We start from the raw sequence: 16,785 nt of genomic DNA, 5'->3' as shown, positions 1-16,785 counted from the left end.
AAAAAGTATATATGGTATTATCTTATAAATTTAAAATGCACCTTTTCAGAGACCAAGCAATCCCACTATGACCTAGATTCACCAAACAGCATGGCATCTCCCTGCACTGAGCAGCCCTGGGTAACAGCAAGACCCAGTGTCTAAAAATAGCTGGGGCATTGTGGTAGCTGCCTGTAGTCTTAGCCACTTGGGAGGCTGAGGCCAGGGGATCTCTTGTGCCCAAGATTTTGAGGTTGCTATGACCCCATGGCACTTTAGCAAGGGTGACAAAGAGAGACTCTGATTTAAAAAAAAAAAAAAAAGGATGCATTCATTTAACAATCAGGTGTTACAGAACCAGGTGCTGCAGGACCAAGACATAGCAATACAGTAAATGAATGGATTCTGGACTTGGAGGTATCACAAGTTTTATTTTCTACCATTTCAGTGAGAATGATTTACAAAAAATTCAACTTCTGATTTTTTTCCTCTAGCTCAGTGGTTCTCAACCTTCCTAATGCCGCCGCCCTTTAATACAGTTCCTCATGTTGTGGTGACCCCCAACCATAAAATTCTTTTCGTTGCTACTTCATAACTGTAATTTTGCTACTGTTATGAATCATAATGTAAATATCTGATATGCAGGATATATTTAGGTGACCCCTGTGAAAGGGTTGCTCGACCCCCAGAGGGGTCGCGACCCATAAGTTGAGAACCGCTGCTCTAAATAGCATTAAACAATTCTTGGTGAAATACGCTGAGATTGTTTTCTATAACTCAGAGTAAAACACACATACAATTAGCTAAAGAATTACATTTGACAAAAGAATCCCCTAATGTCACCAAGGTAAAGAAAGAAAAAACAGAGAATTAGAGTACTTTGTGTTTATTACTCAAGTGAGCAAAATGACACTAAAATTTACCTAGAATTAGTCTTCACCTCACAAAAAAAAAGCGAGGAAAAAATCGAGGCACAGTGTCCCCCCAATCAAGAAAGGAGTCTTAAGTGTTTCCCATGCATCATTCTAAAATTTCCTTTTTTTTGGCAGTTTTTGGCCGGGCCCAGGTTTGAACCCACCACCTCTGATATATGGGGCTGGCACCCTACTCCTTTGAGCCACAGGTGCCGCCCCTAAAATTTTCTTTTAACATCAAACAAAAAGAAGTCTTGTTTTCCTGCTCTGCCATAAAATACTGCCACATGCTTATCTGCTTTACTTTATTAAAGAAACATGTATTATGTGAATTACTTAAGCGATTTTTAAAATAACCTATGCCTCAAAATTATTTTAATTCAGAGGGAAAAGTGATGAGACAAAAACAAAAATTTCAAAAGGGAAACTTTCAGACTTTCAAAGAAAAAAAGGCTATTAATTTCTAACTATAATAATAATATTTGAAACAGATGTCTATCTACTTTCAAATCCAAACTGGATCATGGTTTACACAGTTTAATGAAACTTTAATTAAGGCTCTGAATAGTGTAAACTGATCATGTTATGCAACTGAACACTTGGTTAATATTAACATCTCAAGACCCACTAATGCTAAAGTGATCCACACATTTCGTAATTCACCCGAGGAAAAATGTCATTCAAATTAATAAATTTATCCTCTTACCTTTTACTACATAAACTTTTTTTATTCTTTTTTTTCTCTTTCTCTTTGCTTTTCCTATTATCTCTTTATGCATCTCTTCTTTTTTTATTAAATCATAGCTGTGTACATTAGTATGATCATGGGGCACCATACACTTGGTTCATAGACCGTTTGACACATTTTCATCACACTAGTTAACATAGCTTTCGTGGCATTTTCTTAGTTATTTTGCTAAGACCTTTACATTCCACATTTACTAGGATTCACATTTACCCTTGTAAGATGCACCGCAGGTGTAATCCCATTAATCCCCCTCCCTCCCCTCCCTCCCCCTTCTCCCTATTCTTAGGTTGTAACTGGGTTATAGCTTTCATGTAGAGGTCCTACATTAGTTTCATAATAAGAGTGAGTACATTGGGTACTTTTTCTTCCATTCTTGAGACACTTTACTAAGAAGAATATGTTCCAGCTCCATCCATGTAAACATGAAAGAGGTAAAGTCTCCATCTTTCTTTAAGGCTGCATAATATTCCATGGTGTACATATACCACAATTTATTAATCCATTCGTGGATCGATGGGCACTTGGGCTTTTTCCATGACTTAGCAATTATGAATAGGGCTGCAATAAATATTCTGATACAAATATCTTTGTTATGATGTGATTTTTGGTCTTCTGTGTATATGCCCAGTAGAGGGATTATAGGATTGAATGGCAGATCTATTTTTAGATCTCTAAGTGTTCTCCATATCTCTTTCCAAAAGGAATGTATTAATTTGCATTCCCACCAGCAGTGCAAAAGTGTTCAACTTTTTTTTTTAGAAGCAAGCATTTAAAATAGAGGTGGAAGGATCTCAGTGAATAAAAAGGAGAGGGAAATAAATTTGTTTCTAAGAGCTTCTGGTTTCTTATTAGGCACTTATATTTTATAGCAATATGAACATATGTAATCTAAAAATTCTTGTATTTATAAATACTTCGTAAGAAAACAATCTCTTCTTAAAATAGAGCAATTAATTTTGTATGTTTTCCTCATTCTATTTTGGTAAGACATTTTTCATAAAGAAATCTGGTAAAGTGGGCAGTGCCTGTGCTCAGTGGGTAGGGCACTGGCCCCATATATCAAGGGTGGCGGGTTCAAACCCGGCCCCGGCCAAACTACAACAAAAAATAGCTAGGCGTTGTGGCGGATGCCTGTAGTCCCAGCTGCTCAGGAAGCTAAGGCAAGAGAATCGCTTAAGCCCAGGAGTTGGAGGTAGCTGTGAGCTGTGACGCCACAGCACTCTACCAAGGGCGATAGAGTAAGACTCTGTCTCTACAAAAAAAAAAAAAAGAAAGAAAGAAATCTGGTAAAGTAGACTAATTGTCAATGCCACTTACTAAAATATGAGACAAAACGGAATATACATTGAACAACTATCATGTGCCTGGTATCTGACTCAATTCCCACAACATCCTTTCTCTTCTTATCTCCATTTTACAGAGAAGGAACAGGGAATGGCAGAGCCAGAATACAAACCCAGGCATGCACCTCCAAACTCCAGTGTAGAACACTGCACGCTGGCATTAGTCAAAACACAGAAGAGAATGTTTTTCCTACCTCATGTCCCAGAATGTATTTTTAAAACAAATATAGCAAAGATACATTTAAAAAATTCTAAACCTCTCCACATACATTCAAAATTAAAATTTCCACCATTACAAAAAAATAAAGATAAAAACCATACAAAACAAGAAAGTGAGCCGTCCAACATGAAACCAGCATCTTTTTAGGTGTTACAGTCTATATTGTAAAACAGAGAAAAAGAGGGGGAAAGAAGGCAGTTTTTGGCATATCCACCTGGAGAGGACTGTTTGGGATGGAAGTACGCTAATAATCCAGCAAACAAGTAGTTACAAACAGATACAGTGCAGAGAACCTACGGATGGAAGATACTGCAGGCAGAGAAAGAGGAAGCAATGCCTGCCGGGAAGGCTGTGTTACCAGTTTGATGGAAGTGTTTTGAATTGTATATAAAACCAGCACATTGTACCCCATCATTGCATTAATGTACACAGCTATGATTTAATAAAAAAAAGAGAGAGAGAGAGGGAGGAAGTGGAATTATATTAACAGAATATTTTTCTAAACGTGAAGGGGGTTTCAAAAGGAAAGACAGCCCTATGAAAAATTCTTAAAGGAAGTTATACACAATAAAGGAAGGTGTTCTGGCTATATTTTCTATTTTCAATCCAACTTCCAAGAAGAGTCCATATACGAGGAACTTGCCTTACTGTTTCACAATCTTTCTCATTTCCGATTCAAGAGTTATATTATGAACCGTAATCCATTTGGTATGGACAAGAACATTTTTTAGCATTTCTTAAGAACTTCAATTTGTTTCCTTATCTTGTAAGGGCAAACAATTCATGTAAAACAAGTAACTCTATACAGTTTTTAGTGGAGGCTTCCTGTTTTATATTATCAGCAAAAGCTGTTGTATGAATTTTGAGGAGCTTTGATGATTTGTCTTCTCAATATTTTAGTTAGATTGATAAAATAACTTTCCTGTTTGCACATACTGATATATTACAGGGAAAGCTGGCACAGAATATGCTGGGATTAAATTTGGTATGGATAATCTAGAAAATACGACTGAAATGTCCACACATAAAAAAATAACGGAGTTGACTGCTATATAAAAATGTAGTCTCTCAAAAGGAAAGAACTAATCAACTTGAAAATAATAGGAATGTATCGAGTTTCTCAGACACTTTAAAAAAATCTGAACATTCAAACAGCCCTAGAATAATACGAAGAAAGAATATTTTAGGAAGAAAACAGAATGGGCATTAACTTCTCAAAGAGGGAACCAGATGAACCGTACATTTCAACCTGGTTCAGTCTTTGCTTATATATTAAAGAGTTTTTTTAAAGAGAATACTTAATATAAAAAGCCAAAAGAATTGGGCGGCGCCTGTGGCTCAGTCGGTAGGGCGCCGGCCCCATATGCCGAGGGTGGCGGGTTCAAACCCGGCCCCGGCCAAACTGCAACCAAAAAATAGCCAGGCGTTGTGGTGGGCGCCTGTGGTCCCAGCTGCTTGGGAGGCTGAGGCAGGAGAATCGCTTAAGCCCAGGAGTTGGAGGTTGCTGTGAGCTGTGTGAGGCCACGGCACTCTGCCGAGGGCCATAAAGTGAGACTCTGTCTCTACCAAAAAAAAGCCAAAAGAACAAAGTTAACTGTAAGCAATAAGGCACACAGAGAAATTACTCTTTATTGATTAGTGAAAAGCTATGATCACAGAAATTCATTTATTATATTGCTGGCAAGCTCTGCATATTTACCTGTGGTAAAAAGAGACATTATAATCCAATACAGTCAAATGTGAAACTGGATCTGACTTCTGAACAAAATCTTTCCAACAACTGCCTTAAAGATTTTTGGAAAATAATTCTCAGAAAAGAGTACAGTATTAGTTGTGGCAGAATTATTTCCTACTAACCGAAATTTTTTGTGATCCCCTCTAAGTAAAGAGTTTATTCATAAGAGCATAGAAATGGTGCACAGTATAATTATCTGATATATAAGTATCAGTCTCTTATATAATATGAACTATGAAATCTTAAGAGTCAAAGGTTTAGAAGGGAGTTAAGTCATAAACACTCAGTTTTGTCTCTGAAATTCAAAAAAACCATCAGAAGAAAAAAGATAAAATGACATAAGAATTATGGTACCTTACCCTTAAGAAACCAATGTCACACTCTAATTCTTACCAAGGTAAGATCTGCCCATTCAGGTTGGCTAATCCTTTATCGTAAGTGATCAGCCTGAGATTCCAGAACTAATTATGACCTTTCCTGCCTCTCAACTCTGTGCTCTTTTCAACATGCTACTTGGCTTCCTCCCCTGAAAAAAGAGAACAGATATAAAATGCTAAAATAAGAGCAATAAATGTATTGAAACATATTGCTCTGTCTCATCCAGTACTGTGATGAAACATTGTGAACAAAGAATTATTTGACCTGAGAAATGAGAACACAAAAAAGATCTGAATTATATAAGATTATGAAATTTACAGTTAAAAAATAATCAACTGGTCCTTCCTTATTATATGGTTCCATAATAAAATTATGAAGGGTCATTCGATGACTTAAATGGCAGGTAAAATTAAAACAAATAAAAGGCAATACCCTTGATATGCATAACAAGCCTCCACAATACACAAGGTCGTAGAACAGAGGTCACGTCATTAAATCCAGTAACATAATTTTAAAATAAGCTGGATCATTAGTGAAGCAAATATCTGATTATTTATGTTTGACATAAATATAATTTTCCATAATGGAAAAATTATATTTTGGAATATAAGGAGATGCGAAGGAAGCTTTCTATTTGTTACAAATTATACTATAGCTTAGTATGTTTTTGCAACATTTCTATTCATTTGGAAAACCAAATAGTGATTGTCAGATTTAACATATACATGGTATCTGTAATATTAAACATTTTAAATATTAAGAATTATAAAAAGCAAATTTGCCATTTTAGTTTTAGTAGCTAAGTCCCCTTATTTTTTGAGAATATAAAAAGCAATATTGTATTTATGAAAAATATTTTTATGCAGTTGTGTAAATATAATAGCAATGGAATGAATGGATACTTTTTTAACATATTGTACTTGCTTTTAATTATGAAAATTATGTGCAAATTACCTTTGAAACCTTTAAACCTTGCTTTTCCTCCTAGCACTTTGGCTTCCACGTAAAATACATGTTTTATATGGTTATTATGGAAACCAAAAATTTCTTTTTTTAATTCATTAACTCTGCCTCCACTGAACTCCACTGCCACAGTCAACAGGCCCCGTTGCATTTTCTGCAAAAAATAACAGTATTACACTTTAAACAAAGGGAAGGTCTCTTTCTAGAAAAGTCACATGAGGATATGAAGCAAACTGACTATTTTGGCAGGTTGCAAATCAGCAGAGAAAACTGCTATAGTCATTTTATTTCCATCCACTCTGGTGCATCCTGAGAAATGAGAATGGAGGAGATAAAATACAGGTGATGTCTCTGTTTGTAGATAGTGATCCAGAATCACTGAAAAACACTAGAGAAGATGTACTTACAAGAGTCACAGATGACACTCTTTTTGCAAGGTTTTCTGTTTTTGGTACATACCTTCTGGTCCTTCCCAACAATCGAACATCAATCTTTTGTCAAGCCTGACAAGTAGGTACATGTAACAGTGTTTCCTTCAAAGTGAATTTTTTTTTTGTTTCTGAGTTATCATCTCAAATAAATTCATCAATTTTAAATGATTTTTTCTCTTCATCTGTATTTCCTTCAATTCTTAGCAAATTACCCCAGCTATCTGATCCCCCAAATTCGGTAAATACTTCCGTAGATAACCTATGTTCCACACCCTAACATGGATATAGCCCCACAGCACGCACCACACATAATGACTGATTAAGAGGTAAAGTCAATTTTATAATAGAAAACAAAATGTGGTAATTTTGCTCTTAAACACTGTCAGTACTCTCTATATAGAAATGTTATTTAACTGAAAAAGGTAGATTATATCATTTAAAGTTCAAAAGTTATTTTTCCAAAGATTTTAAACATTTTCTCTTTATCTGTCCCTATCCTCAGACTAGAATCAATAAATAACTCAGGCGTCTGTCCTGAACACCCTTTACCAACCTTTCTCTGAGCTCTAATGGCACCTTCCATGCCCAATTACCATCTCATTCAGTTGTTACACACACGTTTCCTCCTTGCCTTGGGGAGGCAAGCACGGTCCAAGCACAGGCTGTCAATCATCACTGTATCAATAAATAACACAACATCTGGCTGTAACAGACCTCCCACAATAGAACATGGATTTAGAAACAGAGGTATCTACATTAGAATCCAGGACCACCACTTGCTCAATCTCATTAGGCCTTAAATTTCATCATCTGTAAAATGGGAATACAACCACTGCCTTCACTGTGACAGCCTTAGCACCCTGCCTGAAACATAAGAAAGATTAACACTATAGCCTCTTCTGCTGCTGCTCATATATAACTGCATTTCAACAATGCACATTAATCTGAAATTTCATCACTTTCATCCATAGCCTTTCAAGTTTCCCTAATTTAGTGTTATAATTACCTCCGAGCAATTTGCAAAATGTTGAGGTCTATGTATGTCACATATAATGTCACTGAAGAATCTAGCAAATGTATCCCTGGATATCCACTGGGGGTACAATGTAGCCTTGATTTTTTTTCCAGGATAATCATGTGTTGGCAAATTAAATCTGTGTGGAGCCTCAATATAATCCACTTGATTTTTTAAAAAGCTCTTGACAAGGTACTACCAGAAAGGCTATTAAAAAGAAATGCGTGATCATGGGATTAGATAAATGTATTTACTGGAGAAACAAAAACAGTGAAAAGGGTATCAACTTTGGCAAGAAAACTATCAACAGGGAAGGTGCTTGAAGTTGTATCAACATCTTTACAAATGATGGAGAAGAGGAAATAGAGATGAAGTTTTCCAGGTTGACAAGAGATACTAAGTTTTTCCAGCATGTGAAATGCCAAGTCAGTGGGATAACCTATAAGGTTTCTAAAACTTTACACGTTACTAGGGGGAAAACGTCAAATAAAATTCAAATTGGAACACTATGCACTTCTCAGGATGCTGGGTCTCAGTTATCATAAAAAGCAGCACATCGGGGGCACTGTATTAATATGTTCCTGCAGCCAAAAAAGCTAACAATGGCACAGGCATCACTGAAGAACAGAAAACATGGCTCTCACCTCATTCAAAACCAGAGTTCCTCTTTATTTGAAATACTAATACACGCAGTTCAGGCATAATACCACCTAGCAGGGCAAAAAAATCGCTGCTGAATGAAAAAATTATTACCCTCTTTTCACAAGAAAAAGAAAAAGAAACTGAGAGAAATCCAAGTAAATAAAAATGAAATGATAAAGTAGAACACAGAACAGACATGAAAAAAGAATTTTTTTTAAATCAGCCTTCTTTCAGTATGAAAGATGAAGGTTACCAAGACACACGGATGTAAAGACTCTGCAGAGTCTATATAGGGAGCTAAGGAGCAGCTAGAGTCCTCACTTTGGTTGAGGAAAGAAATATAAAGCTAAGAAATAAAACAAGGTACAAATTTCTAATTAGTTTCAAGAATAGGGCAGATCATTTCACTAATGACAGACCACTACGGCTTAGATGGAGAAAAACTAAGATATCTGGAGAATTTAATACTACATTTTAAAAGTGAAATTATGAAACTCCAACCCTAGCCTTCCCTAATATATCCCCGGATGACATCACCTAAAAACAGAATTACAGGTTGGATCCACTTCACACTTCAAGAATGTTCTCACCAACTTCTCATTCTGTCTCTCCCATAGTCAGTCTATTTGGGCTCTGCATCGTTTTTCGGTAGATTATCATCTGTGAATGTAAATATCTTTCTCTTCAGAGCAAGATCTGATTATCTCTAACACACTTTAATTTACAGTACAGCATCAAATTCATTCATGGGGCACAAATATTTAATAATTCCATTTGTAAGAAAGACTTTATTCACAAACTACAGATGTAAAATATTATTGTTAAACTGCATTATACCTTCCAGGTTTACGAGAGATGAGCCAAAAAAGGAATTTAGAGGCTCAGGGTAAGTCACAACACATGCTAGAAAGTTTGAAGAAAATTGTTTAAGAATGCATAATAACAGTTCACATCACACATATAAATACATGACATTTAAAATAAAATAGAAACTAGACACATATTCTTCTTAGCAAAGTATCTCAGGAATGGAAGAAAAAGTATCCAATGTACTCAGCCCTACTATGAAGCTAAATTATAGCTTTCACATGAAGACTATAACCCAACTATAGCACAAGACTATGGGGAAAGGGCCAAGGAAGGGGAAGGGAGGGGGGAGGTTTTGGTGAAGGGAGGATAGGTGAAGGGAGGATAGGTGAAGGGAGGTTTTGGTGAAGGGCCACATCTATGGTGCATCTTAGAATGGGTACAGGCAATTGCACTAATGTACACAGCTATGATTTAACAATAAAAAAAAAGAATAAAAAAATAGAAACTAGACAGGAGCTGATGAAAACCTATACACCGTGTATTTCCATATATCAAAGACATTGCTCACAGGAATAAAAATGATCCCCACCCCAGTACTTCCTACAATGTATGTAGGTTATGTAATATGTATCATGGCATTGTTAATTTCTCCCCTAGAAACACATTTCTTTCAATGTTTAAACCATGAACATTTCATAAAAACGTGGAATGAAACTGCATAATCAAATAAATGATTTCATAACAAAGTAAGTGTATCTTGCCACACCAATATTATCAGTTTAATATTATAATTTTTTTTTTTTTTTTTTTGCAGTTTCTGGATGGGGCTGGGTTTGAACCTGCCACCTCCAGCATATGGGGCCGGTGCCCTACCCCTTTGAGCCACAGGCACTGCCCTATTATAAAAATATTTTTAAGATTATCCCTACGAAATGCTAAATCATCATCCCAGCCACTTTAAGTTAGTCAAAACCCCAGTCAGAGAGAAGGGTGAAGCTCATAAGGAAGTGTTCTCAATATTCAGAATAGAAATGAAATTTTTGTCTCCGAGAAAAAGGGGTCACGGAAAACAGTGTTTTCAAATCAAGCTCAAAAGTGAGCAAGAGGAAAAGGGAAGAGGAAGAGGCAAGCGGGAAGGTGAAGCGCAGAGAAAGCAGATGAGCTTTCCTACATTCTTAGGGTTGGAAGGAAAAACAGCTACAATTCCAGAATTCAGACTGCGGTCGATAAAGCAAAAATGTTTTAAAGGAGGTTAGTTTTATCTTTTTGTTAAATCTGAAGAATTCAAGAAATAAGCTAAATGTGTTACATCGAACCCATGCTGATCACAAAGGCTGAATTTTAACAACTAAAAAGCTTGAAAATTGAGTTTTTCAAAGCCATTTTCAATACCTTATGGCTCTGTAAAACAAAGAGATTGAATTAATAAAGGACACAGAAAATGTACTGTACCAAACCTTTAACATGCCTAAAATACTTCAAGGTAATATATTTACAAAAAGTACTGGATTATCTGCCACATTTACAAACTGCACCTGCTTTTATTAGTAAATGTGTCAAAAGTTAAATTCTGTAAAACTTCTATTGGAAGAAGTTAATTTATATGTGGCTGTTCATCTCAACTTTAACATACTCCACACAATGCGAAAATGATAAAATTTAAATAATCTTGTTATTCAATTAAGAATTTGTTATAACTGTGCTCGCTTCGGCAGCACATATACTAAAATTGGAACTATACAGAGAAGATTAGCAGGGCCCCTGCGCAAGGATGACATGTAAATTCGTGAAGCGTTCCATATTTAAAAAAAAAAAAAAAAGAATTTGTTATAACACCTGTATTTAAGGAGGAAGCATGCATTATTCCACAAATATGTGTTAATTATCAGGTAGGAAATACATAATTTGCCTACAAAAATCACAAGAGTTTGATGACTGAAGCAAGGATTGAATCGGGTCTGCTGAGAATTGCTAAGAAAAACATAATCAAACATAAATGCACAGCATACAAAGATCATTTTCCAAATTGGTTCCAGAAACAGCTCCTAGGTAAATTTTCAAGAAAAGCTAATTTAATTCAATTAAACAGTGTAGCATGGTTTTCCTCTTCAGAGAGGGTTTAAATATTTTCATTTGCTACAGATGTTAAAGATAAGTATTTAAAGGAGTGATTTAATCTTGAGTGAGATGAAGATTCAAAGCTGTTGAATAAGGACTTTTGAATGAAAAAAACTTACTGATAGATAAATTTTAACCACTACAGCGTCATTCATGAAGCAAAGTAAAACTCATAACAATTAGTATGCTTAAAGTATCCACATTATATACTGTCATACAAATTCAGTAATACTTCTTACCAAAAATTGTAGGACAGGTTAAAACTTACAATGTTTGTTCACCCATATGAGTATAGTACTAGAATCCTACCTGCAACAGGCAATGGAGGGAGCCATTTTAAAATTATGTAGTAGTTCAATTTAATTTATTTTGGAATAATTTGGGTTTCCCTGTTTAACTTTTCCTAGTTAATCTCACATGATATAAATTCATTCACAGTCACTCAGGATGAGTAAGTAATACCTCAAAAACAGCCTGGTCATAGATTCTTCTGAGTCCATCTGGCTCTTTGCTGGAACACTGTCATAAAAATGAAGCAACCTGAGGTCACCTACTCCAGGTCTTTTAAACCAAATTGCCAACTGCTTACCAGGTGGTTCCAATTTCCAAGAAGACTTAAAATGAGGGAGAAACTCATTTGAGGTACACCATTTTATTTTCATATTGTCTCTGGCCACAGAATTTGGTAAGGAAGGAAGCTCTTTTGAAATGTAGATTACCAATCATCTGAAGGCCAGAAATCACTGCATGTCTTGGACAGAGAGTATTATATAAATAAAGTCAAGTGAAAAAGAAAGGAAAGACACAAAACCACATTATATTATGCTCCTGATTTTGTAAAGAAAGAGACTCAAAATGTTAATTAGTAGCTATTTCTGTGCAATAAAAAAAAAGTGAGTGATTTTGTTAGAATTCCCTATTTCCCGATTCACTTCAAAAAACGGTATTCTTTATAATAAGGAAAAAATAACAATAGCTTTGTAGAAATTATACACTGTAAATACGCCATAAAAATAACAATAGCTTTTTAGAAAATATTATACACTCAAAGTGCTACAGAGGCCCAGTATGTACTCACAGGTATAGTGGCTAAAAGTCTTTCTTTAGATAATAAAAGAAAATATTCATTTTTACCTTTAAAAAAAGAACTTAAAAGAGAAAACCAGAAACTGGAACCCTACTCTGTGATAAGGTGTGTGAGGTACGGAAACAAGTCCTAGCAGTAAGAAGGACCCCTTTCTTTCAGGAGATAATGAACTGGTGAAAATGTTTTCTCAATTATTTGTATCAAATTTTTCCACCATAAAGTGTTCTGAGGAACATGAATCCAATAATATTTTCAGGGAAAAATAAATGTCTCGTGGTCAAATACCCCTTTTAGGGACTGTCAACAATGCACATTATTATAGTAAGGGCTCAGAAAAGTCTGCAACTTAAAAATAGCGATTCTCAGACCTTGTTGTTCATTTACTCATTTACCAAATACATCTGTGGTGCTTATGATGTGCATAGTAACTTGTTCTAGACACTTTATGAATATTTCCTATACTATTATTGTCATTACAGAAGATGAAACAGCAACACAGAAGGTTCCATCCTGAGCCCAGGGTCTCGCAGCGAGGAAGTGATAGAGCCAAGTTCAAACCCAAACTCCAGACTCCCCACGTTAATGTGTCCAATCTGTGGCCCAGAGGAGGCCTGCAGGTTATGTCAGGACCTTTTTGCTTATGTGTGGTGTGGACATCACAAAAAAAAAAAATTTTTTTTTTTTTTTTTTTTTGCTCATTAGCTTTTGTTAGTGTTTGTGTGTGCCCCAGGACAACTCTTGTGCTTCCAAGATGCCCAGAAAAAGCCAAAAGGTTGGACACCTCTGCTAGGCTACGGTGCCACCAGGAGATCCTTCTTGGGCAGCACACCTAACATTCCAGGAAACCACAGTCCCGTAACACACTGGGAAAGCAAAGGCAATCACGTAGAACACATCGTTAGATGTAAATGGCTTATCTGGATTAGTCAAATAGCTCATATTACCTCCAATCCCAATTTTTCATTTAATATGTGATAAACTAGCAATGGTCTTGGCCCTAAAAAAATTCTAGAATTGGCTGTGGCTCAGAGGAGTAGGGCGCTGGCCCCATATGCCAGAGGTAGCAGGTTCAAATCCAGCCCCGGCCAAAAAAAACTGCAAAAAAAAAAAAAAAAAAAAATTTAGAATTCAATTAAATCAGAGAATTCTGATTAAATTGCTTTCCCTCTCGGTTGTCATTAAATTATAATAATTTTATTATACACCATAATTCACAGAAATTTTCTTTTTTTTTTAATTGGGGATTTATTGAGGGTAGAAGATGTGTCACACACTGAGACCCCACCCCTTCCCTCTCAAAGAAATTTTGATAAGATAACCTGCCTAACTTTGGCCATTCTGTACTATCAGTGGCCTAATTTCCACAGGTTATTTGTATGGCAAGAGTGTTGGCTCCAGTTTCTTCTTCATGCTTATCAAACTTTTTAGAAATCCTAATAAACATAACAAGCAAGAAGACAAGAAACCTTGTGATCTTTGTCAGATTACATGGTAAGTACATCTCAAAAAGCAACACATGGTTAAACAAAAAAACGCAAAGTACAAAATAATGTACATAATCTTTGGGTTTCAAAACACAAAATAATGCACAAGGAAATTCTTGAAGGATATATATACATATAAATATATATCAAACTATTAATTTTAAGTAATGGCATAAAGCAATTTATTTTAAGGTTTATCTGTAATTTCCAATTTCCCTGCCAAGAAGATTCATTGTTTGTGTCATTGAGAAAAGCTTTTAAAATTCACATACCAAGAGCCTGCGTAATACGTGGAGATTAACGGCGGCCACTCAGATGTGCCCTGCCTTTCAGCTGCTTATGACCTTAAGCAAGTGACGGCTCCTCCTGTTACTCTCTTGCACTGTACCCTGTTTATTTCCTTAGAGCCTTGAACACAAACCTGGTTTGTAAATATTATGTTTTATTGTTTATTTCCCACTCTCTCCCCAGTCCTCATTCCAAATAGAGGCAAACGTCTACCTGTCGTATCCTTGAAGCCTAGCACCAAGTGTGGCCCTAAACAGCGACTCCACGAAAATGCACTGCATTCATGAATGAATAAAAGGGTGAATGAAAGAAAGTATATACACAGAAGTTACACAGACTATCCAGTAACAAGATTAAACCAATAAACTGACGGTAATGTTTTTCTATAATCACAACTTAGGTGTGTGTGTGCCATTGCTGCGTGGACAACAGCATACAATTTGGGGTGGAAAGCAGATGTCCACCAGAGGGGAGGAGGGCTAACTGCTCTTACCAACTCAAAAATCTCCAGAAAGGAGGCAGCTTGCAGAAGCTGAATCAACAGAAAATGGGACCTCGACGATACAGCTCCTGTAAGTTGAGGAGGGCTTACTTAAAAACAGATATTTAATAACGCCAAGGCAAGAGAGTAAAAGAAGCCCCAGGGCAGTGCAGTAAACTAGGGTTACTAAAAGCAGGAAGGTTATTCCGCAGATTATCAGATTCTGGAAGGAGAAAAGTATACCGAAAAGGCCACATTGAGAGGAACGGAGACTTTAGTACAGAATCACGTTGATCAAACAAGAAAAGGAGCCACGAGAAGAAACATCCTCACCCTTCACCTTTCCTCACCTGTCCTGCAGGGGCTCCCCAATGAATTAAGTCAGCTAGTAGTCAAAATGCTTCATCCAGGTTATTTTCCTGAGTAGAGAGCATGAAGGGGAAGAGCTGAAAGTGGTTCTAGCGGGGCTAACGTATCTGACACAGAAGCCAATGAAAATAATGCCCAGAAGTTTGGCATAATGGGGCGGCACAGAACAAGAAAAGGTTCAGATACAGAAGGGACTCCTGACAAATTTAAAAGGACCAAAAGAAAGAGTGGAAGAAAAGTGCTATGTGTATTTTAAAAAAAAAGTGATGCCACATTATTTGTAACCCCGTTTGCATAATGCACTACGTTCTGTAATCAGGGAAAGGATTTTAGGATAATCTCACAGTACATGGGCTATTATGGCTAAATGTGTATTGGACAAAAGCAGAATAGTAGCTTGTTTAAGAAAAAATATCTAGTGATAATTTAGTACCTTTCATAGATGGCTGTAAAGTGTATTAGATAAAAGTCATTGAATCCTATCAAGAGATTAATGTACACAAAGGCACCATCATTACAGACTTCCTTGGAATCATTTTATAATAGATTTGTAAATCATGAAATTAACTAGTGACAGATGTGTCTGTACTTGTTTAACTCCCTATCTATCTAACCGCTATAAAAATGACTAAAATGTTTATCTCAAGACAGCCAGGCAAGAAATGTTATAAAGAGCTACCCTGGATTGTATCTTTTTTCCTTTAGCCAATAAGTAAATACCATATCCAGAAAAATCATTCCCCAGACTTGCTACTTAGTATCTTCTAAAGCTGGAGCCACATGTAGCCGTATACTTACAAGACAGGAAAAATAAAATCACCTGAATCAAAACTCCTCTAAGGGAGGGCATCCAACAGCACCCCATGACGACTGACTGACGGACTCCTTGTGTTACGTCCCAGGACTTGGCAAGGAGCTGGGATACAACAGGTGAGATCCAGATCTAACAAGGCGGGCTTTATAGTGAAGTCTTTCCAGAAGTGTCCAGAGTTTTCAAAGAAGAGGGTTAAAGACACATGACACTCAAAACTTGATTAGAGGAATTCTGCCTTGCTTCTTTTCCTTTATACCCAGACACAGACTTTAAAAATGAAGAGACATTAAGCCAAACATGCTCTCCACTCCACTGTCCAGAAACAGCCACGCGTTCCCATGTAATGCAGGGATCATCTTCAGGCAAAAGAACCATCCCACAACACGTCCCAGGACATACTACAGGCTCCCGTGGGCAAGAAGCTTTCAGCCCATGAGATATTTGAAGGACAGTTTAAGAGAATGCTGAGGTCTGAAATGTAAAAGTGAACTGCTACAATGTAGATCAAGGCAAAAAAAAAAAAAAAAAAAGAAAAAGATGATCCAACTCAATGATTCTCCTATTCCATGGTAAGAACAATGCCTGAGAAATCCCTCCAGGCTCCACCCTTGGCCGAGCCACCAAACCCTCAGATGCATCATTTCCACAGCCTCCCACATTGTCTTAGCTCAACACTGTTGCTCACATTACAGACAGACATGATAAGTCATATTTACTCACTTCTCCTTTTAAAATCCTCCAGGGTGTTCAATAAAATGGACTCTGACGAAAACACCTACTTTATACCCGTGGCCTGGCCATCTCTCTGGCTTTATTCCTACCACTTCCCCTAACTGCCTGAATCCAACCACCCTGGCCACTGTGCGTGCCCTGCTTGCCAGAAAGTTCTTCCAGATCTTCTTGGGTCTTTCCTGTTATTCAGGAATGTCCTTGGACAGCCCTTGCTTGACCACCTTATATAAAACA

General features: G+C 36.6%; 1 protein-coding gene and 1 non-coding gene across 3 annotated transcripts in view; one reads left to right on the top strand and one right to left on the bottom strand.

Moving 5' to 3' along the window:
• BMPR1B (bone morphogenetic protein receptor type 1B) overlaps window positions 1-16,785 on the bottom strand; it is a 393,880-nt gene that overhangs the window by 372,750 nt on the left and 4,345 nt on the right. The window lies entirely within an intron of this gene.
• On the top strand, window positions 10,878-10,984 carry LOC128592154 (U6 spliceosomal RNA). Its single transcript, XR_008381783.1, has one exon. It is a non-coding gene; the product is annotated as a U6 spliceosomal RNA (small nuclear RNA).

The sequence above is a fragment of the Nycticebus coucang genome, chromosome 1, assembly GCF_027406575.1.
Source record: "Nycticebus coucang isolate mNycCou1 chromosome 1, mNycCou1.pri, whole genome shotgun sequence".
Lineage (NCBI taxonomy): Eukaryota > Metazoa > Chordata > Mammalia > Primates > Lorisidae > Nycticebus > Nycticebus coucang.
This window is presented reverse-complemented; position numbering and strand designations above follow the sequence as displayed.